General features: G+C 31.4%; 1 non-coding gene across 1 annotated transcript; it reads right to left on the bottom strand.

The window, feature by feature from the left end:
* Positions 1-23,293: 23,293 nt before the first annotated feature.
* Positions 23,294-23,404, bottom strand: LOC142541211 (small nucleolar RNA R71). The gene has a single exon (XR_012819277.1). It is a non-coding gene; the product is annotated as a small nucleolar RNA R71 (small nucleolar RNA).
* Between the last annotated feature and the right edge of the window lie 1,761 nt (positions 23,405-25,165).

The raw sequence follows: 25,165 nt of genomic DNA, 5'->3' as shown, positions 1-25,165 counted from the left end.
TAAATAATTAAAGTCCAACTTCAATTATTTATTTTATGAGATAATATGTACAACTTTTGTGGATTTAAACTTAAGGGCTTAAAAAATCAATTTTCAACAAAAAACATTTCGGCTCATTTAAATTCACAAATTGTATTAGCCATCTAATGGCCCAACAACTTCAAGGCCCATGACACTTTGATATTCCAAAAACACTTTTGGAAACCCTAGTCGTCATCGCCGGATTCCGGCCAACAAAAAAAATTTTATTAAAACATAAGGTGGGGCAGCCCGAGCTGCCCGAAATGGGCAGCAACTTGCTGCCCCAAAATTCCAAAAAACCAGCCTTGATTTTGCTGCAAAAATTCTTCTCATGCGGTTAGAAATCGACCTCAATATAATATTATGTAAATGCTACAAAAATAGTATCCTTAGCTCTGATACCACTTGAAAGAGGATCGATTAAGGTGCCCTAATGCGCAACAGAAGTTTCAAAAAATTTGTTTTCAACAAGAAAACAAAACCGAGCACCCTAAGCCTATAGTGTGTAGCAAATACAAAAACACGAAATGACATTCATAGGCTATTAAGAAATTTTTACCTATCAATCTCTTGAGATTGATGTAATGGCTCCAACTTAGTTGATAAACAACTAAGCTCTTCAAGGATGACAATCTACAAGCTTCACCTTTCTTTTGGACTTTTTTCTTCAAATTAGGTCGACCACTAACAAGGTAGATCCACCCTAATTTTGCACTAGAAAAATTAGGGCATTTTTCTTTGAGAAGTGTGTGCTTTCTTCAACAAGTGAAGAAGCAAAAAATGGAGAGAAAACATCACAAATTCCGGCCATAGCATGTGTGGAGTCAAGGGGAGACTTTTCTTGGTGTGTGAAAAAGTTGTTGTGGTGCCCCAAAACCATGCCATGCCTTGGACATTGAAAAAGTTGTTTCCCAACCTTTCACCTCCCAATGCACATTTTTGACTTGGGCTTGTAAGAATTACAAGGCCCATTGACTTTTATTCTCAAACACATTTGAGATCATTTAACCTTTACTTGATTTTACTCAAGCCCACTAGTTGAATAATTATTTCTAATTGGGCTCTACAAGGCCCAATGTTGTTTATTTAATTCAATACTTGAATTAATTTACTTATTTGGACTCTACTAGGCCCACTAGTGTTTAATTAATTCAACACTTGAATTAATTTAATTTAGTCCATAATAACGTTTATGAAAATCATAATTTTCAAATACATTATTTGTTTGGCCAACTTTAAATTTAGGAACATTTCCTCAAATTAAAAGTTACATTCTCCTTATAGAAGTCATACTTCTATTTTTCCTTACGCTTATAAACTCCTTTATAAGTCGTTTCAACTCTTTGATGATAAGAAATTCAGAACTCAAGTCTGATAGCACCCAACCAATCATGTTAAACGCCTAGCAGCATCGCTTACATGATTTCCTAGGTATCAAATGATAGTGCCTGCAAGAACCATTCAATTATGGTTAGCGTACAGTACGGTCCCTTCATCTCATATATCCCGACCGATTCGACAACCATTGGTATATCGAGAGTTGTCAATGAATCGATACTCTGTGTCATGTCGTAGTTGCATTGATTGTGTAATCTATGAAACCCCTTTCATAATTACCACCATACTCTGATCAGAGATTTCATACTACATATACATGAGATCACATAGGATATCCATACCCGAAGGTAAGCGGTGAATCCCCGACTACAATGCATCGACTCCTATATGTTTCGACAAACACCCAACCTTGCCACCTGATGACCCCAAAAGAGTCGGTAAACAAGTCAAAGTGCAATGCTAGCACATAGAGTCTCAATGTTGTCCCGGGTCATAAGGACTAATGGTGTACAACCATAAACTAGGACGTTTCCACTCGATAAGTGAGAACAACTTGGAATGTCCTTTATGGAGGGTTGTTCAGTGCACTCTATCAGGAGCACCTATCTGCATGCTCGGACATCACAATGTCCCCAACCAATGAAACCTTGTACTCACATCGCAGATACTAGTCTCGAACTCTAGCAGCCTATATCCTTCTTAGCGGCGGCTGAATCGACTAGGAACTGTTTAAAATATACAGTATTACAAATATGAGTTTCATGATACTCAACATATGAGCATCTCATATTTTTTCTACTATTTGTATATTCAAGGACTTTATCTATGCAACTAGCATGGGTATACAGATAAAGAAGTGCCAAAACAATAATTTCAAATATTATTAAAATAAGGATTGTTTATACATAGAGTTTAAACATGAACCCTCGGCCAACACTTGGCTCGACGGGCACCTACTCTAACAATAATTTCTTCCATCTATATTTAGCATTGTTTGGATCAATTTCAGCAATTGTTTCATTTGGTAACTGAACGTTTCTACAGTTTCAGTTGCTGCTGCTTCAGTTGGTATTTGAATATTATCGTTTTGCTCCACTAACTGATTATGAGGAATACTTTCTTGTTCAACTGATTGATCCACTACTTCTGGTTCTGGTGTTTGAAGAAGATTTCGATTGATATGAACTTCTTCTTCACTATCATCCTCTAAACTTATATATGTAAAGCGATCAACTAGATCAACTGGATCAGTTGGCGTATCAATTAGTCCTGATTCATCAAATACAACATGAATCGATTCTTCAACATTCAATGTACATTTATAAAAAAAACTATAAGCTTTACTAACTAGTAAATAACCCAGAAATATTCCTTCGGCATATTTTGCATCAAATCTTTTCAAATGATTTTTTTCATTATCGTGAATATAACATCTGCAGCCGAATATTCTGAAATAGTATACCACACTTTTATGTCCATGACAGATCTCATATGTGGTTTTCAAATGATTTTTGTTAATAATTGATCTGTTATGAGTGTAACATGCAGTGTTTACTACTTCTGCCAAAAATCTTTGAGATATACCAGAATAAGCAAGCATTGTTCTAGCAGCTTCTTTAGAGTTCGATTTCTTCTTTCAGCTACATCATTTCGCTAAGGTGTTCTAACTGCTGAGAACTCATATTTAATTCCAGTATTTTCTAAAAATTGAGAAAGATTTTGATTGACAAATTCAATCCCTCGATCAGACCTTATTCTGTCAATTCCAACTGAGTTTTCATTTAACAATCTTTTGAAAAGCTTAATCAGTTGTGCAGCAGTTTGGTCTTTTGATTTAAGAAAGATAACCCAACTATATCTTTAAAAATCATCAACGATTACCAAGGTGTATTTCATTCCCCCTAAACTCATTACTGGTATAGGACCAAAAAGATCCATATGTAGCAGTTCTAAGCATCTAGAGGAGGATTTACTACCCTTGTTTTTAAATGAAAATCTTACTTGTTTATCAAACTGACATACTGAACTAATTTTGTCTTTTGAAAATTCTATTTTAGGCAGACCAATTACAAGATCATGATTACTCAGATAAGCAATAGACTTAAAATTTAAGTGGTTCAACCTTTTATGCCATAACCAGTTTTTAGTAGATTTTGAAGCAACAAAACATACTGGTGCATTAGGTTGATCAGTCCAACTGACTTTTATGTGTTGCCACAACGATTTCCAGTTATAATGATCTCATCAGTTGAGTTCTTAACTGTTCACATGTGTTTGTTGAACTGAAGTGAGAAATTATTGTCGCATAACTAACTGAAACTAATCAAGTTATACTTCAAATTATCTACCAGTAAGACGTCTTTAACAATAATGTTATCCCACAGTTTTACCTTTAAAGTTGTCTCCAAAACTGATGTTTGGACCACAATATTTGATCAGTTCGGATAGCAATTCAGCATCCCCTGTCATGTGTCTCTAGCATCCACTATCCAAGTACCAAATTGATTTTCTCGTTGTACCTATTACCTGCAATTACACGCAATCTATAGTCTTGGTACATATCTATTTGGGTCCTAAACTTATTAGTCCTTTAGGAACCCAGACTTGGATCAGTCTAACTGACTTTCCAGTTGTTGTGTTCCAAATCATTTTCCCCAACTTTTTTGTGTTAGATGTGTGGTGTGTGGATGAAACAGTATGATTATCAACCTTTTTCAACTGCTTGTTCACCCGATATCTCTTTTGAGCTGGCTTACAGTTGTAGTAATTGTAATATCCATTCCTAGAGTGTTGACTTTTGTAGCAGGACCGTTTAGTTAACCAGCTTCGTGAATCAGTTGTACTCTCAGGGCTATATCCAATTCCAAACCATTTAGCTTTGTTCTTATGTTCAATCGTTTTAACAATAGGTTTACCTGGTTCAAATATTTCTTGTACCACTGTTGATTTCACAAAGTTAATGTATTTCTCTTTGTGCTCATTCAACTTTGGTATGGTATCACTTGTAGAAGTTTAATCAATGCTATTAAAGCCCAAACCAGTTTTATCATCAATTGATTTTTGAAAACTATGCAGTTTCAGTCAGAGTGACTGATGACTTATTCCAAGCCTGAATGAAGTCAGTTTGTTTTCAAATCTCATTTTTCAACTGATGAATCAAGGATTGATTCTCGATCATTTCAGTTTTTTGCTTTGCAATCTCCCTTTTCAGACTCAACAATTCAACTGACTTATCAGTTGCAGTTTTTTTTATCTTTGGGATCAGTTTGCTCAGCTTTGCCTTTTTCAAATGAGCGAGCAAGTTTGTGGCACTAATTTACCATGTCATGCAAAGTGGAAATGATTTCTTCACGTGTAAAATCAGTAGATCTGAAGTCAAATACACTGTTCAACTGTTGACTCCTATTCTGCGTCATCTGCCCTAAGCATTTAACTTCTTCTTCATCATCGCTGGAACTACTCGAGCTCCCAGCCTCTGCCCATTTTGATTTGCTTTCTTCAGCTAGTAGGACTTCATGTTTTTCTTGAATGATCTCTTATCATTCCTATCTCTTCTTTTGTATTCAACTGATCTCTTCCTTTTTTCAGTTGAATGTCTATTGTCCTTCTTTGGTTTAGGACTGTCAGCATTAAAGTGTCCTGGCTTGCCACAATTGTAGCAAGAATTTGGTTCTTCCTTAGAGTTGTTTTTTTATATTGTCTCTGGAATGAATCTTGGTTTCTTCTCATGAATTTACCAAATTTCTTCACAAATAATGACATGACAGTCATTACTCTGCTGATCTGTTTTTTCTCAACTGAACCAGTTGTTCCAGTTTGATAGCACTAAGGGCAGCTGTGATTTGTGGTGTAAAAGGCTCTCCTTCTCTTATTTGCGGTTCAAACTAATAGGCTTTGAGATCAGCAAACAAATCATGTAGTTCAACCTTATTCAGGTCCTTTGATTCACTCATAGCCATGGTCTTGACATCACATTCCTTAGGATGACCTCGGACCACCTTCAGGGCAACTTCTTGTTTGAATACACTTTTCCAAGTGCATTCAGTTCATTTATAATGCTACTGACTCTTTCATCGTACTCGTTCATAGACACTCCAGTCTTCATTTTAATATTGTCAAACTTCTGAACAACAACTGAGAGTTTATTTTCTTTTGTTTGCTCATTGCCCTCGCAGAGTTGAATCAACTTCTCCCACATATCTTTTGCAGTTCTGCACATCTTTATCTTGCTGAAAGTAATTTTATCCAAAGTCTTGTACATAATGTCTTTAGCCACATTATCAAGATTGGCTTTCCTTTTATCTTCTGTTGTCCACTCTTCATGTGGTTTGTCGATTTGATGAGGTGTACCATCAGTTATGGCAATATAAATATTTTCTTTCACTATTCTCATTGGTCCGTTAGACACGTCAACATTCTTCTGACAATCTTACACTGCAACTTTCCTGAAATGCGGCGTTCCCACTTCAAGTTGCTGTCTTCTTATGTCAAATTGTAGCTTGATAACTGCGTTCCTTATCTAATGACGTGTCAAGCTGATTTATCAGTTGACTCTTTATAGCCGATAGAATAACTGATTGTTGTGTAACTGATAAATATTAACGGATCGTCCAGTTGACTTCACAGCTTCAATTAGCTTTGAACACTTCAGTTGCCTTTAATAAATTGTGCATTAGTCTTTAGTTCGGGCAACTATCAATTGCACATCTTCAGTTCAGTTGTCTTGATCAGTTCTTCAATCTTGTCATGCTCAACTTGTCAAACTCCGAAATTATGATTCCAACAATTACCTTCCGGAGGAATCACATGTTTCTTAGATATTTCTATGGATGACTTAGAGCGAATGCAATTAAAGTTCTCTACGTCTGGAAAGGATTTAAAACTCTCGGACACCAAGAAAGAACTCAAACTGGAATACCAGTTTTTTGGACATGTGTTGGTCAAGGGATTAATAGCTAAAAAAAGATATTTGATGCCTTAACAGTTGAAAAATTTCAGGTCATGACGATCATAATCAAAGAAATAAGGATCAACTAGTTCTTCATTATGTTAAACACTCTGAAGAGTATGATGCAGGACACCAAGTTATCCTTTGATTTTGTTGTTCAGCTGATCAAGAAGTTTGAAGCTTCGTCATCCTCTTAATGAAGCAACAACTCTCCACAAGCTCAGGATGCTTAATGCACAGAGCATTCTGGCATTGAAGCCAAAGGTTCAAGCCTCAACCATCTAACCTACCGGTCTGTTGAAGGTAAATAATGAAATAGGATATGAGATGTGTAACAACCCCATTTATAATAGTATAATTATTATTATAATAAGTTTAATTTATATAATGATTATAATAATAATAGTAATAATATATCTAAGGAAAATTTTAGTAAAACAATGTCAAGTATCAGATTCACTTTGATTCCAAGCCTCAGATGGTATCAGAGCCATGGAAATAGTCTGGTTAATAATTTAGCACTTTTATTCAAATGAATATCTTTGGTATGAAAGAAACTGTTCAAAACAGTTTGAATGAAGAATGTGATTTACCTGAAAATTTATATTTATTAAATAAATGGACTATTCCTAAGATAGAATTTAAAATGATCTATAAGTTAGGAACTTTTGAAAGAATTGGTTTTAAACAAGTAGTTAAAATTACAGAATCATCAATACATCTTCATAATAATGAAATGGTTATTAGATTGTTAAATAATAAAGATATTTTACCTTATAGGAAAAATTACAGATTTATTCATATAGATTTAATTCAAATTGTTTTTAGACCTTTAACTTTAGAAGGTTTACCAGAAAGCTTTATAACTGTTTTAAGAGATGGTAGAAATTTGAATTGAAAACAATCCCTTATGGGAATAATTCAATCTGGTCTGGCTCATGGTCCAGTATATTTTGATGTTTATCCTAATTTATCTTTATCTTTGTCTGATATCAATATATTAGATTCTTTAACATTAAATGTTAAAACTCGTGGTTACAATTATACTCCTGGTACAGAAGTTATATGTATCTGTTATCGTATTTATTATAAACCATTATTTACATTAAATCCTATGTGTAAACGAATTGATAAAAAATTAAATGAAACTATTCTCATATAAACTAATTTTAATAGATCTAATATTACAAACCGTAGATCTATAAAATGGGAAGAAATTGAATTTCCAGAAAACTGGATAATTGAACAAGCTGTTCTAGAAATCCTATAATAAATAGAGATTTACAACAAGTTATACAGAATAATGAAGGATCTGTTCAAATACAGTTTAATAATGAACAAAGAAGATTATTGCCAACTTCTATCTATGCTAGATCAAGATCTAGTCATTCTTTTATTTCACCTTTAGATTATATGGTGGATGTTCCTCAAACTTCTAGAGTTTCTACTTCTCAGATAAGAGAAGATGCAGAGTCTTCTGTACAAGATACAGTAGATGAATTAATCATAAATCAAAATAATATAGTTCATAAAGGTAACTTTCAAAAAGTTAGAGAAACTGATACAGTTTCAGAAATGAATTTTAGTATTTAATGGATAGTAAATCAAAAATTGATTTTACTAAAGGATCTCTTGCTAGAGCAAAGATCAATGCAGAATTTTATTTACCCAAATAGGAATCTTTCAGAAATTGGTACTTTAAAAGTTTTTCTGAAGATGAGTTTGATTATATAGTTTCGGAATTTTATAAATATTGTGAAAATCAGAATAAATTGATTCATTTTGTTCCTTGGTTTTTTAAAACATTTATTATAGATTATATTTCTATTCTTGAAAGAAATTATAAACTTTCTTCAGGACAGATTCAAAAATCTGTTTATCCTCCTCAACAATCTTTTATTATAGAAAAAATTAATAAAATTTTAAATTTTACTACTTTTTCAAAATTATTTGACAATGATATGTTATAAATAAATGTTAAACATATTAATCAGATAATTGAAAAACAGAATTATACAAATTTATATCTTACAATAATAGGAGAGGAAATAGTTTCTCTTAAGGATCGTATTGATAAAATTGTTTTATCTATTAATCAGATTAAACCAGATGTTCATATACAGTCTAAAGAAAAAACTAATATTGTTTTTATTGCTACTTCTTCTATTCAATCCCCTCCAGATATAAAGGATTTTAAATTTAAATATTATGTTTCTGATATAGAAAAATTATTAGAAGAAAAATTTAAAAATCTGAATTTAAATACTCTTAATGAAGAGTTTGAGAATAATGAGAATTATTCTGATGAAGAAATTAATAAAATCAAATGGGCAGATAGACCTACCCAAAATAAATATTATTATAACAGACCTACTCCCATGGATGACCTTGTTGAAGAACAAGAATATATATTTGCTAATAGTTATAATGGGAAAAGTATATATGAATGGAATATTGATGGTTTTAGTGATAAGCAAATTTATAATACTACTAACAGAATGCTTATGTATGGTACTGTGTGTAAAACTTCAGGCAATAATGATAAAAATATTGCTAAGATGATTATATCAGGTTTTACTGGCCAACTTAAAGGTTGGTGGGATAATTATTTAAATCAATCCCAAAAAGAAGATATTATTAATTCAATAAAAATTGAGAATAATATTCAATCAAAAAATGTGGTATATTCATTAATAATAACAATGATTGAACATTTTACTGGTAAATTTACTTATGATAGTGAAAAGATTCGTACTTTATTAAGTAATCTAAAATGTAAAACACTTACTGATTTTAGATGGTATAAAGATATCTTTTTATCTCGAATTTATGAGATACCAGATGGTAATAATAATTTCTGGAAAGCTAAATTCATAGATGGTTTACCTTTTCTATTTGCTGAAAAAATTAAGAAAGTATTAAGAAAAGATGAAATTAATATTCCATATGATAATTATCATTATGGAAATTTAATTAATACTTGTATTAAAGAGGGTTTAGCTCTCTGTAATGAATTAAAATTAAATAATCAAATTAAAAGACATAATTTACTTGAGAAAAAATAATTAGGTAAATTTTGTGATCAATTTTGTATGGACTTACCTAATAAAAGTAAGAAGAAAATAATAGATAAAAATGAAAAAAATTATAGAAAGAAAAGACATTTGTCTAAAAGACAAAGTGATAAAAAGAAGAAAAGAAAAGAAAGCCGTAATTCACGGAAAGAAGAAAAATATAAAAACAAATTAATAATTTGTAGAAAATGTAAAAAGTCAGGACATTATACTAATCAATGTTGGGCTAAAATCAAAATCAATAATTTAGATATAGATGAAAATCTAAAAGAAATATTATTTAAAATAATAATGGATTCAAATAATAATTCTGACAGTGAAACTGAAAGTTCGTTAGAATCTTATAATTCAGAAGAAATATTAGATAGTGATTCAGAAGTTTCTGATTTAGAAAAATGTAAAAACTGTATACAAGGAAAATCTTGTATTAATCATTTAGAAAACAATAAGGATAAAAATGATGATTTTTACAAACTCATGTCTCAATTTCAAGATTTAAATATTAATGTGTTAACTAATAATAATATTCTAGAATTTCTTAAAATGATTAAGGATCCAGTATTAAAATCCACAATTATTGATCAAATGGAGAATACTGCTTCAACTAGCAATAATAATAACATTCTTGTTAAACAAGAACAAGCTTATTCGATGAAAGAAGTAAAAAATATTTTACAACAGAAATATAGTAAACAAAATCCAGTTACTATACAGGATTTAGTTAAAGAAATAGAAAATCTTAAAGAACAAGTAAAAATTTTACAACATAATAATAATAGTTTAAATTATCGTATTTCAATTATTGAAACTAATAATTCAGTTAATAATTCTGAAAGTTTTGATAATCTTCATGATATTTCATTTCCTTATCAAAAAAATTTATCTGTTTTAAGCATGATCATATATCAAAAATGGTATACCAATATTACTTTATTAATTGAAAATTCTTATAAGAAAAATTTCATTGCTATGATTGATAGTGGTGCAGATTTGAATGTTATACAGGAAGGATTAATTCCTACAAAATATTTTCATAAAACTACTCATACTCTCTCTCATACAGGAGGAGAACCGTTAGAGATAAATTATAAATTAAAGTTTATATTTGCAAAGATAAAAACTGTATTCAAACCAGTTTTTTATTAGCAAAAGATATTTCTAACCAACTTATACTTGGTCTTCCTTTTATTTATCAAATTTATCCTTTAACTTATGTTGATGAAACATGTATAATAGGAACTTTTCAAGGTAATCCTATTTCATTTAAATTTATAACCAAACATGTTCATAGAATTCTTAATGAATTACAAGAAAAGATTGATAGGAAAACTTTTCAAATTAATTCTTAAAAAGAAGAAGTTAATATTTTAACTATAGATGATAAATTACAAAATCCTAAATTACAGGAAAAAATTAAATTTATTTATAATAAGTTCTCATTAGAAATATGTAAAGGTTTACCAAATGCTTTTTGGAATAGAAAAAAGCATATTATCTCTCTTTCATATGAAGAAGATTTTGATGAAAAGAATATTCCTACCAAGGCTCGTCCTTGTCAAATGAATTCTGAATATTTAGAATTATGTAAGAATGAAATTCATTCTTTATTAGAAAAAGGTTTAACAAAACCTTCTCAATCTCCTTGGTCATGTACTGCTTTTTATGTTAATAAACATTCTGAGCAGGAAAGAGGTGTTCCTAGATTAGTAATAAATTATAAACCCCTTAATAAGGTTTTGAAATGGATTAGGCATCCTATTCCTAATAAAAAAGATTTATTAGAGAGATTGGTAAATGCAATTATATTCTCAAAATTCGATTTAAAATCAGGATTTTGGCAGATTCAGGTAAAAGAATCTGACAGATATAAAACTGCTTTTAATGTTCCAATAGGGCATTATGAATGGACAGTAATGTCATTTGGCCTTAAAAATGCCCCTTCTGAATTTCAACAAATTATGAATGATATTTTTTATAATTACAGCAATTTTATAATTGTTTATATTGATGATATTTTAGTGTTTTCGAATGATATTGAAACACATTTTAAACATTTAGATATGTTTAAAAATATTGTTATTCAAAATGGTCTTGTCATATCAAAGTCTAAAATGATTTTATTTCAAACTAATATTAGATTTCTTGGTCATATGATTGAGAAAGGAAAAATAATTCCTATACAGAGAAGTATAGAATTTGTTTCAAAATTTCCAGATATTATAACTGATAAAACTCAGTTACAGAGATTTTTAGGAAGTTTGAATTATATTTCTCCTTATATTAAAAATCTTACTAAGGATTATGCTATATTATATGATAGGTTAAAGAAAAATCATTTACCTTGTTCTGAAAGATATACTATGACTGTTAAAAATATTAAGGAAAAGGTTAAAAATCTTCGTTGCCTTATGCTTGCTAATTCCCAATGGGATAAAATAGTTGAAACTGATGCTTCTGATATAGGTTTTGGAGGAATCTTAAAACAGAAAGATCCCCAAACTAAACAAAAGTTTCTTATTCGTTTTTATTCTGGGAAATGGAATAATGCCCAGAAAAATTACTCTACAGTAGCAAAAGAAATTTTAGCTATTGTCAGATGTATTTTAAAATTTCAAGATGATTTATATAATCAAAAGTTTATTATAAAAACTGACTGCAAATCTGCAAAATTTATGTTTAATAAAGATTTTAAACATGATGTGTCTAAGCAAATGTTTGCAAGATGGCAGGCTCATTTAGCTCCCTTTGATTTTGAAATCATTTATAATAAAGGTGAAGATAATCACTTGCCAGATTTCTTAACTCGAGAATATTTATCTTAATGTCTTTATCTACAAATATGAATTCTCGAGGAAGAGGAGAGTCCTCTTATAGAGGGCGAGGAGGTAGGAGAAAACCCCCTAATATCATTGCACAGCATGGTAAACAGAGGCTTATAGCCCAGAACTTATCCAGTTCATCAGCCAGTAATAATGAGCTAAATAATGAGTTATACAATGAGCTTCAAGAATTTTTGAAACAAAAACAGAGAAGTAATTTTAGATTCTCAATCTTCAGCATCATATGCTAATATCATCAAAGAAGATGATAATGATTCAGCTCTATATACAGAGACAAAACATCGTGAATTAATTCTTCTTATAGAAGAAAAAGACACTCAATGGGAAAAAACTCCATGGACTATCATGGAAAGATATTTAACCAATACAACATATGTATATGGTTCTTACAAACAAAGAGGGTTTTATGAAAATCTTCTGTTATCTACAAAAAGTGTTGATATAACTCACTTTTTCAGTAATACCCAGCAAAAAAGAAGTTATAACTTCTCAAAGTTCATTATCAAAAAGATAATATCTATTGAAAAATGGGGTATATCTCCATTGGTTGAAAAAGAATTTTATTCTGAAAGTCAGAAAATGAGATTTAAATTCAATTTTTGGGATTATATTGAAAGTTTTAATAAAACATTGTTTTATGAAAATGAAAAATGGAAACATACATGGTTTCTAAAGATTTGTGAAAATGTTTTTCATCATCCTATTCCAAATTGGTTTTTATTATGGTGGAAAATATTTGGTCCATTTGCATAGATTTTGCCAGAGGTTTTTATAAAACCCATGAATACTTGGTTTAATATTTTCTCAAGTATTAAAAAATCATTCTCTGAACATTGGATAGATGGAAAGACTTTATGTCTATTTTTCATGGAATTTGGAATTCCTTGGATCTGGAAATAGCAACCAGAATTTGGATACACTGATGAAGGAATTCCTTGCATATGGCGAGTTAGTTCCACTAAATTTTGGGACAAATTATTGCGTGATGATCCAGAAACTGGAAAACCTTATGGTTATGACACTCTTCATCAAATGGAGGAGAAAATTTCATTATATCATAAAGAATTTCATAATCAACAAGAAAAGGAAAATGCCTTTATGAGTCCATTCAAGATTCTCACTCAGAAATATTCTGAGATCTATTCAAAAGAAAAAATGATTGAGGTTTATATTATGAAAAATGATCTTTTTCAGGATATTGGATGTTCTGATTCAAAGTCAGATAAATCTATGGCGACTGAACCAAGCGAAAATCAGTTCATACATCTAATGCAAATGCAGGATGCATAGGATCCAGAGGATGATATTCCTCAATTATCTCAAATAGATGATATCTTTGAAAATATGAAGAAATCTTTAAAAGACAATATCAAAGATGATTAAAAAATAGTTGGAAGTGGAATCTCACTATTCAGAGTTGGTGGAATAACACATCATGACATATCGTTACAAAATGCGGGTGGCATATCACTATTTACTTTTTGAATTTTGTAACCATGTTACTATTTGCTTTAATAAAGCATTTTACTATTTATATTTTGAGATGGAATCCGGGGTTTGATGTCCGGCTCTTCTATCTATTTATAGGTTATGTCAGTGTCCTTAGAAGGACACGGTTGAGTTTGCTCCCCTCTATTCTCTCTTGTAAACAACCCTTCTGAAGTTTATCAATAAAAGCTTGAAGTTCTGATAACAACTTTTTAAGTTTATACTGTTTTTATTTACTGTTTTAAATTTTTATATTTCATTAGATTAGCCTGAATGACAGGCTAAAATATTCGTACTAAATTTTTACCTTACTATTACATGATCTATATTTATTTGTAACTTGGAATCAGATTGAGATAACAAAAGATTTATTTGAATTTTTGAATTAATGTAATATAAGATTCTTTGGTTAGAAGATAAGGTAAAAAGATGAACCAGGAAATGATAAACACAAGGTTCGAGTTTAACCAGGAAAAATAAATTCATGTTGTAGCCCTTCAGCCTGCTTAGCCGAGAAATGGCGTTTAAGGCGTTTATGGGTGATTTTTATGAATATATGATTCTATGGGATCTCGGTAAAATCCTCTGTTGTTTAATTTCTTTGGTATATCTTTTATAAATCCTTTTATGTTTTGTAAAAATTCCAAATAAGAATCTTATATTCATTATTATTCTGAGATTTAAATTTCTCCTTTTCTTAGCTCAGTATGAGTTGAAGATGGTATATAGGCTTGAAACCAATAACCTCCATGTGTGCGAAAGCCACTAAGGAAATCTTTGGTAAAACAATGTCACGTATCAGATTCACTTTGATTCCAAGACTCAATAATATATATATATATATCCTCAATTAAATTTGCCTATAAATATCCTCATGCCATCAGCAAAATAATAAAATTCGTATAGAAAAAAATAGTAGAATGAGATAAGAAAAAAATATAGAGAAAATTTCTAGAAATGACATAAATACCTATTTCTGGAAAAATTACCTAAACTTCCTATCATACCCAGAAACAAGCTGGTGCAGGAGGTGTAGCAAAAAAAGATTCACGGATTACTTCAAAAAAATCAAAACCCATGAGAATCTACAATGTTAAATTTCCAAAAATAACAATTTTTCATGGCATGTTCATGCAATTGAAACTCTTGCTTAATGATTTATTCAAGGTTCGTTTATAACATATAAGTTTTTATTTAGGTTGAGTAAAATCTAGACGTGTCATAAAATTGGCCGATAAGTCAATGGAAGCTATTATTTTTGCTAGCGATTTTTCTAGCCATCCATTTTAAAAATTCAAATTCTTGAAAAATATGTTAGTTTCTGAAAACTTTGTATATAAAAGTAGTAGATCTTGATGAATGGAGTCTTCCGGAAAATCTCAGCCGCGCGTGGCGTCGTCATCATCTCCACGCGTGCGTTGGGACATGCGTCGCCCCGATGGCCGGAAATTCCATGTTCGAAGTTTTCTACACTTCTTTTATGCAATAATTTCAAATTTCAAAGCTTTTGGACAAGTCTATGAATTTCTATGATTGTTTGAAGGGCAAAACAAAATCAAGATCCACAAAGTTTTGGAATTGATATCTTCAATTATGAGGCTTCTAGATTTCAATCATGAACCGATTTTTTTAAACTTGAGTATAGAAAGGAAAATGTCGAAAGTGATGCCAAGTATGCTCAAGGTTCAATCAATGGCTAGAAACAGTAGTGCATGTTTCATTTCTTGGGCTGGAATTACGCCTAGTCAACCAGCCTGAAGTGTTACGATCTGGGTAGAATAATTTTAGAATTAGATAAACTTTCTAAACAGAAGTTATAGAATTTTATAAAATACACCTACTATAAAAATTTCATAATTGTTGGAATTATTTTTGAATTATTATGATTTATTTCGTAATTTTAAACTGTATCCAAGCACCAAATTTAATAAAAATATGAATTTAGACAAATTAATTCTCAAAGAATCTTTATAACACATGAATTATCACAAAATTGATGAATATAGGAATATTGAAGCAATTGGATTATCAAATCAAATCACTCTGTAAGAAAGAAAGGTGAGGTTTAATCTATTGATTTTATGACATGTTTGGCATTCGTTTTGGAATTTATCGAATAATTTCATAACTACTGCTTGATTCATATATATTGCATCATATCATGTATTTCTTATTTATTGATCATATTTTACTTCATATTGAATATCTGAATTTATTGATTTCTTATTGGTTACCGGTCGGCTATTACTGATTGAATGAATGATTAAATGATTGTATGAATGGATCTGGGACAATGGTCAGCGAACCTGATTTCTAGTCCCCAGGACAACGTGGCTTACGCCCGAAAAGTGAGTCCAATGAACAACGGGTTCTAATCTGGGTATATGGTTCATTTGAACAACGTAACTTGAGTCTGGAATAGTGAGTTCACCTTGGCTCGTATTAATAAATGGTACAGATTCTACATGAGTATGTGGAGAAAAGTGATACACCGAATAATGGTGGGAGCCACCTCTTTAGCCCGCATATCAACTCTAGAATCAGGATAGTCATGACATAATACTTCATTTCTCTTTCATTTCAGAATCTTCAAACCTATGGATCAAAGTCGGGATATCATCATGATTTATTTGTTATACATGCATGTAGTATGGATTATTACCTCACTAAGTCCTCAAAGACTTAACCTATGTTTCTTCCATTTACTTTAAATTCTAGATATAGGGGAACTGTAGGCACAACCGGAGGAAAGACAAACAATGTGTTAAATTATAGATTGTGTTGTACTGCGTTGTAAAATAAAATAAAGTATGATTGTGTAGAAAACGTTCATTTGACACAATATTATGAATAAATAAATTGTAGTAACGCTTCCGCTATTATGTTTTTTTATAGTCATATTGTAACTATATTATATTATACGTTCAGTATTTGGGGCCCACAAAGTAATATCAGAGCCCACGTTAAAATAGTTCGATAATGTGTCATTTATATTTGCACATACTATGTTAAATTTAAATTTTTGTTTAATGTATTACAAGATGATTGATCTGCATTATGTACTGAGAGTAGTCATGGAGACTGAGATAGGACATCTGTGTAACGAAGTGATTTCCTTGCAGCGTGAGATAGGGATCTTAGTTTGGAAACTCGCATGAGATAGGAATCTTAATTGGGAAACTCAAGTCATGTGAACAATAATTAGTTTATGCTCAATATGTGCAGGAGTATATGAGGTTTTGTTTGATTGATATCCATGAGTTCTACGATAGTAGACTAAGGAGTCTTAGAGAGGATTACCCGGCACTTTGATATAACACACTATATTCTCAGGACAGCAGAGGGTGGATAGTGTTTTACAGCACTCACAGCAGTATTCTAAGCTAGTCAGTAAGTTCGAGGTAGGAGATACCAGCACAACAACAGGTTGTATATTCGCTCGCATGTCCATTCCACCCATTCCTTTAGAAGTGGGTCAGTCCGGTATCACCCCGGTAATATACCCTTTTCCTACTATTCCGATATCTTCATATGATCCAGTGACTAACATATTTGAGGATATCTTTAACGATTGGATTAGGGTAGAGCCGGAGAAGGATGTGGGAGGAGAAGTGCTACCGAGCGATGACATAGCAATGCTAGTGACCACCTCAGTTGCACCAACACCAGAAGTACCATTAGTTCCGACTGAAACCCATGTTAGTGAGGAGTCAGACCCGCCAGAACATACCCCGTCAGAAGAAGGGAAGTTTGAATTTGCTATATCAGCTAGATATTATTCCGCCGACCCAGAGTAGTCATGTTATCCGATGATGAATACTAGGATGTGCACCACCATATTTCACCAAGGGTTAATCTCAGCCGGTAACACTGAGTCGTCCTTTTTGGTTATCTGACGACCTTTTGCTAACATCATCGTTCTTTGTTGTTCTTTTGAGTTAACGATATATGTACTAACGATTACTTTGGCCGAAAAAAATGTAGAATGACTTTATTGATGCTTATTAATGAAATATGACTATTTGCATGAAATTCTAATTGTTATTCCATATTTCATCTATTATGTCTATGTGTTAGGATGGCATCATCACATAATTCTCATACAAGGCAAAACATAAATAATGGAAATCAGGAAGAACTGCGAAATACAGAACAAGAAGTAGAGAAACAACAAGGAGTACAAAATTGAAATGTGTTTTGTGTTTTACAACAATTTGTACACTTTTGTCAACAAGTACCACCTAGAGATCGGAAGAGGTGAGCAAGCTATGTACAGGGCATTGGAGCAATTCTTGAAGTTTCCTCCACCAAAATTTCATGGAACCCAAAACGCTCAAGAGGAGGAAGAATGGTTACTTAAATTGGTGAAAATTTTAGGAGTACTTGAATATACGGACGAACAATGAGTCAGTTTTTCTGTATATCAGTTTGAAGATGCTGCTCATCATTGGTAGAGAGTTATAGGCGATCAATGGTGACGAGCCCAGATGCCCAGAACCTGGGCCAACTTCACCCGTGAATTCAAGAAGAAGTATATCACTCAAGTAACACTCAATATCGAGAACGGGAATTCATGGACTGAATACAGGGTAATCGGAATGTAGCGGAATATGAGGTTGGGTTTCATCGACTGATTCATTATGCACCCCATTATATGGATGATGAACCAAGGAAAACCAAGAAGTTTGTTCAAGGGATAAATCTCGATATTCGTTGGGCTACCTTGTCAAAGGAAACCACAGACTATGTGACCGCTGTCAGTCAAGCATTAAGAGTGGAATCTGACATCAAAACGTTAGTTCATAGGGAACAAATTGATAAAAAAAAAATGGAATTTTACTACAAGCATGGATGAAGGAAACAACAAAAAGCGGAATTTGGGAAAAGAAAAGAATGAAGGATTGAACTGCAAAAAACATTCAAGGGAATTTGGATATCATAATAAGAAGAAATGTGGTTTTTTGTGGAATACCTAATCATGAAGAAGCTAGCTATTGGAGAAAGAACGGGAAATGTTTGATCTGTGGAAGCGAACAACACCGAATTCAAGATTGTCCAAAGAAAACCCAGATAGCAGCACCGCAAAAACCAAAAGTTCCAGCAAGAGCTTATGTGTTACTCGAAAATGAGGAAACTGATCTGACATCAGTGGTGGAAGGTACGACTACTTTATTTCCAAAAATTGGGAAAGTATTGTTTGATCCTGAAGCAACACATTCCTTTATATCTCCTGTTTTATCCTATGATTTAGCTTTACCAATAGAACAATTACCTTATCATCTCGAGATCAGTTTACAAGTATCTCTTGTAGGTCGCACCATCTCAACTAGTTTTCCAAATACCACCTCTGTGGGGACCGTAGAAGTAATTTCTGTATCCAAAACTCGATCACTTCTCGAAATTGGAGGACAAATTTTTTTAGCATACCTCGTTAATAAACAAAACGATCAGTATATAAGATCATGAAAATTCCGGTTGTTCAGGAATTCACTGAAGTCTTTCCTGAAGAAATTTTCTCTCTACCTCCACCTCGTGACTTTGAATTCACAATTGAATTAATTCAAAAAGCTAAACCCAAATCAAGAACTCCATACAGAATGGCCCCAGCAAATTTAAAAGAATTTGAGTTGCAGTTATAAGAATTGATTGAGAAGAATTACATCCGCTCAAGTACCTTACCTTGGGGAGCTCTAAGTCTTATTTGTTAAAAAAGGATGGTACACTGATAACGTGTACTAACTACCGGGAATTAAACAATCTTACAGTTAAAAATAAGTATCCGTTGCGCTGAATTCATGAACTATTTGACGCATTGCAATGCTCCACGGTATACACAAAGATGGATCTTTGACAAGGAGACTATCAACTAAGGATAAGGGAGGAAGACATTCCAAAGATAGCTTTCAACACCCGTAACGGGAACTATGAGTTTGTAGTAATGCCCTTTGGCCTGACTAATGCTCCCACAGCTTTTATGGACATGATGCATCGAGTTTTTCAACAATTCTTAGACACGTTTGTCGTAATATTCATTGATGATATTCTGGTTTACTCTAAGAACCGGGAAGAACACTTACAACATTTACAAGTTGTCCTGCAAACTTTAAAGGAAAACCGATTATATGTGAAATTCAGTAAGTGTGAATTCTGGCTTGATAAGGTAACTTTTCTCGGACATGTTATATAGGTAAAATGATTTGAAGTAGATACAGCTAAGAACGAATCTATAACCAATTGGGAGCAACCCAAAATTTCACAGAGGTACGAAGTTTTCTTGGATTAACAGGACATTATCGAAGGTTTATCAGGAACTTTTCACAAGTAGATGCACAAATCTCACACTTAACCCGCAAGGATCATGCATTCTTTTCGAGTGAGGAATGTGAAAGAAGCTTTCAGAATTTAAAGAAATTGCTTACAACTTCCCCAAAACACACACTACCCGATGGAGTAGATGGGTTCGTAGTCTACACTTTCCAGAGCGGGTTTCGGATGTGTGTTAATGCAAAAGGATAGGGTCATTTCTTACGCATCTAGAAAGTTAAAAAATCATGAGGTTAGCTACTCACACATGATTTGGAGCTGGGAGCTTTAATATTTGCATTATCCAAATGGCGACTTTATCTATATGGGACGACTTTCGACATCTATATAGATCACCAGAGCTTTAAGTACTTATTTACTAAGAAATAACTTAACATGAGACACCGAAGATGGATGGAATTATTGAAAGAGTATGACTGTTCCATAATGTATTATTCGGGAAAAGCTAATGTGGTAGCAGATGCGCTAAGTCGGAAAACAAGTCTCTCACATTTAACCATGCGTCTAAGTTTATCTTATCACATTCAAGTTTAAGTATGTATGTTCTACTTTAAAGATGCATGTGGTTTTATTACGTGTTACTTGTTATTTCCAGTTTATAAATGTTGAGTCTTTTGACTCACTAAATTTGATCGATGCAGGTGAGGACGAGTATGAGGAGACAAGGGGTGGGGACAAATGGGCCGGCTCGGTCTGTACAGGAGGCTAAACCCGAGGATCGCCTATGTTTTAAGAACTTTATGCATGTTGTTTCAAATACTCTGATTTTCTACGAGATCGTTTACGTTGTTTAAATGTTTACCTTTTGGCAAACTTTGTTTATAACTGTTTCTATTTCACATAATTTCAGACGAACATATTATTTTATCGCAATTTGAATGATTACTATTTATTTAAGAAAATTTTTATTTATCCGCAAATTTTAAAATAGTTTAAAAGTACGGTACGTTACACAAATTGAACGAAAATGGTTTAATTGTGCGCAACAAAGCGAGATTAGTAGAACAAGGATATAAGCAAGAAGAAAGAATTGATTACGATGAGACATATGCACAAGTTGCACGTTTGGAAGCAATTGATGAAACTTAAAATTAATAATTTATTATATGTTAAAACCTGTATTTTAAAATTTAAGTTTCATTAAAATTATGAAATTATGTTATTTTAGTATTGTTTGTTTATATTTAATTGTCTTACTAAATATGTTTTATTTTCAAGTTTTCTACGTGTTGGTAAAATAATGATAACTCAAGCTACAAAAGTCAAATAGGAGGTGACTCAAACATGTTTGGAATCCTTGAGAAATTATCTAAAACTTTGCAGAAGACATGATTGCCTAAAAAGTTCGTTAAGATGATCAAATTGTGCAAATATCAAAAGGAGGACAAATTTACTTTTACTATGACCAGCATATAGTAAAAAAATCATAACTATTTCAATATTTAACCAAATGAGGTGAACCAAGTAGCCAAATTCATCTACAGACAATTCCCCACATGTTTGCCGTTTTGAGCAGAGTCAAATTCGATGACTAAAGTCGTGGAACAAAGCATTGAAAGAAGGGACATGGAATTGAACTTGGAGGAGACAAAGAATACTATTGCAACTACATGGCATTAATAAAAATTTTGACCCTTTCTCTCATTTGGCCTATAAATAAAGGCCTTGTGCTAGCTTGAGAATCATTCTATCTCATTGTAAATATAGTGTGAGTGTGTATCAAAGTTCTAAGTTTCAATATATTTTCTTTCATGTTCTTAACTATGAGTGATATTTTAGTGTTGATCAAAAGTAAGCTTATGGCAAGCTAAATCTATTATGTCAAGGTGAAGAGGATGCATTCTTGGTGAAGTAAGATTGTTTATATTTTGTATATTCTTTCTTTATTTCTTTTCATTTTGCTAACTTATTTTAATTGTAGATATAAAAATGAATTATTTGTTGTTATCAATTTACATCAAATGCTTGATACCATTAAAGTGGTTATATTGATTTGTTGTTTAATTTTGATACAATAAATATTTCATCACTTATATATATATATATATTTATATAATAATATCATAATATTTCATCTAGACGATAGCGTGGCTCTGCCGGTTGTTCTAAATGAAATATTATGATTTAATACTAACATCTAACAATCTAACATTTACTTTATCGCATCTAACTTTTACTTTCTCGCAACTAACTTTTACTTTTCCCTCAACTAACATTTACTTTATCGCAACTAACTTATTAAATCAATATATTTCATTTAGGCAATAGCGTGGCTCTGCCGGTTGTTCTAAATGAAATATAATGATTTAATTTAACATTTACTTTATGCAATTATTTATTTATATAGTCATAATTATAATCATAGGTACCATATATAAAATATCGATTAATTCGGTATTTTCTATAGTGGGAACTATATTATATTATGTGTGTGTTTAATTTTTTTGGAACCATTATTTATGGTGGTTTCTTTTGTTTTACTTTTAGTTAAACAATATTACATAAACCAAGAATAAATCCTCAAACCTTGACAAAATTTATAATTTGTAAACTTCATTCTTGCATTTGGTAATCTATAAATTAATAAATTTAAACTCAAAATAACCTCTCTGAGGATCGATCTCGTACTTACGAAATATATTACTTGCAGACAACCTACACTTGGGTGAATTATTATTTAAGTAGTAGCAAGTTTTTGGCGCCGTTGCCGTGGAGGTATAAATTACGTTTATATTTGTTAATTATGTTTTATTTATAAGTATTGTGTTGTTTTTTTGTATGAGTATTTGGAGTCGAAAAAAAAGTGGTAGACTTATTCGAGTATCTGAAAATAATTTAAACATGGATGATAATTCAAATAATCAAGATAATGATAATAATAATAATAATAATCAAGAACATGATCAATTAAGAACACTTAGGCACCATATGAACCCTATTAGAACTAGTGCCCCATCTTGTTTAGTTTTTCCTCCTGATGCATCTAAATTCAACTTCAAACCTCAAATTATTCAACTTTTACCAAATTTTCATGGCTTAGATTCTGAAAATCCATATTTGCATCTAAGAGAATTTGAGGAAGTTTGTAACACTTATAATGATCAAAATTGTAGCATGAATATAGTTCGATTAAAGCTTTTCCCTTTTTCTTTAAAAGATAAAGCTAAAACATGGCTACAAAATTTAAGATCAAGTTCAATAAGATCATGGAAAGAAATGCAACAACAATTTCTCAAAAAGTTTTTCCCTTCCCATAGAACAAACTCTTTTAAAAGACAAATTACAACTTTTTCTCAAAAACAAGGAGAAACGTTTTATCAATGTTGGGATAGATATAAAGAATTACTTAATACATGCCCACATCATGGTTTTGAAACATGGAGAATAGTTTCTCACTTTTATGATGGTCTAATACCTAAAGATAGGCAAATGATAGAATTCATGTGTAATGGAAATTTTGAAGATAAAAACCCAAATGAAGCTATGGAATATTTGGATTCATTAGCAGAAAATGCTCAAAATTGGGATAATATAGGCACAATAGAACCACCAACAACTAAAAACAATAATTCAACAAATGGGGGTGGTATCTATAATCTTAAAGATGATATAGATATTCAAGCTAAACTTGCATCTTTAGCAAGAAAAATTGAGTCATTAGAAATGAAAAAGGGTGGTCAATTAAAAATATTCAAGAAATTGTTTGTCATATATGTGATACACATGATCATGCTACAAAAGATTGTCCAACATTAGCTTCATTTAAAGAATGTCTCCATGAACAAGCAAATTATGTTAACAATTATATAAAACCAATACTAGATCCTTTTTCACAATCATATAATCCTGGATGGAAAAATCATCCTAATTTTAGTTGGAGGAATGATAATAATGCACAACCGTCACAACAATATTTTCAAAATAACCAAAATCATCAAGGTTATATTCCTTATGTTACACATCCAAGAAAAAACTTTGAAAATGTAATTCATGCATTGATCCAGAAGGAAGAGTCTATCAATATTCAAAACAGCCAATCTATGAGTGATTTGAAAGAAACTCTTGCAAAATTTGCATCTGCACTTAATATTCATGAAAAAGGAAAATTTCCATCTCAACCTCAACCTAATCCTAAAAATTAAAATCAAGAATTAAAAAATGAAAAAATTGATCAAATAAAATCAGTTATTACCCTTAGAAGTGGTAAAATAGTTAATGATCCATATAGTAATGAAAACAAGGATCATTTAAAATCAAAGAGTAAGGATGATAATCCTGATACTTTTGAGAATGATGATACCTTAAATTTTAAGAATAATATGGTGAATGATAAATCATCTGAAATAGTAAATAAGTCAAATAAACCTCCACCATTTCCTCATGCATTAACAAATCATAAAAAACAAAAAAGTGATTCTGATATCTATGAAGTTTTTAAACAAGTGAAGATAAATATTCCATTATTAGATGCTATTAAACAACTACCTTCTTATGCAAAATTTTTAAAAGACTTATGTACTGTAAAGAGAAAATTGCATGTGAAGAAAAAAGCATTATTGGCTGAACAAGTAAGTTCTATTCTTCAAAATAATTCTAGTTTAAAATATAAAGATCCTGGTTGTCCAACAATTTCATGTATTATTGGAGAAAATAAAATTAAAAAAGCTTTGTTGGATTTGGGAGCAAGTGTGAATTTACTTCCTTATTCAGTTTATGAAAAACTTAATTTCGGAGAATTAAAACCCACTTCTGTTACTCTCTTACTGGCGGATAGGTCAATCAAAATACCTAGAGATATTGTAGAAGATGTGTTGGTTCAAGTTGATAAATTCATACATCCTGTAGATTTTATTGTTTTGGATACACAACCAATAGAAGTACATAATGAAATTCCAGTAATATTGGGACGACCATTTCTAGCAACTTCAAATGCTTTAATTAATTGTCGAAATGGAATAATGAAATTGTCTTTTGGAAATATGACTCTAGAACTTAATGTGTTCAATTTATGTAAACAACCAAGTATTAATGAAAATGAATATGATAATGAAATTGAAACAATTGTGGAAGAAAATATACAAGAAGAAAACCTAAATCAACAATCTGAAGTTTTTCAATAGAAAGTTTTGAGT

This window comes from Primulina tabacum, chromosome 3, assembly GCF_025594145.1.
Source record: "Primulina tabacum isolate GXHZ01 chromosome 3, ASM2559414v2, whole genome shotgun sequence".
Classification (NCBI taxonomy): Eukaryota; Viridiplantae; Streptophyta; class Magnoliopsida; order Lamiales; family Gesneriaceae; genus Primulina; species Primulina tabacum.
This window is presented reverse-complemented; position numbering and strand designations above follow the sequence as displayed.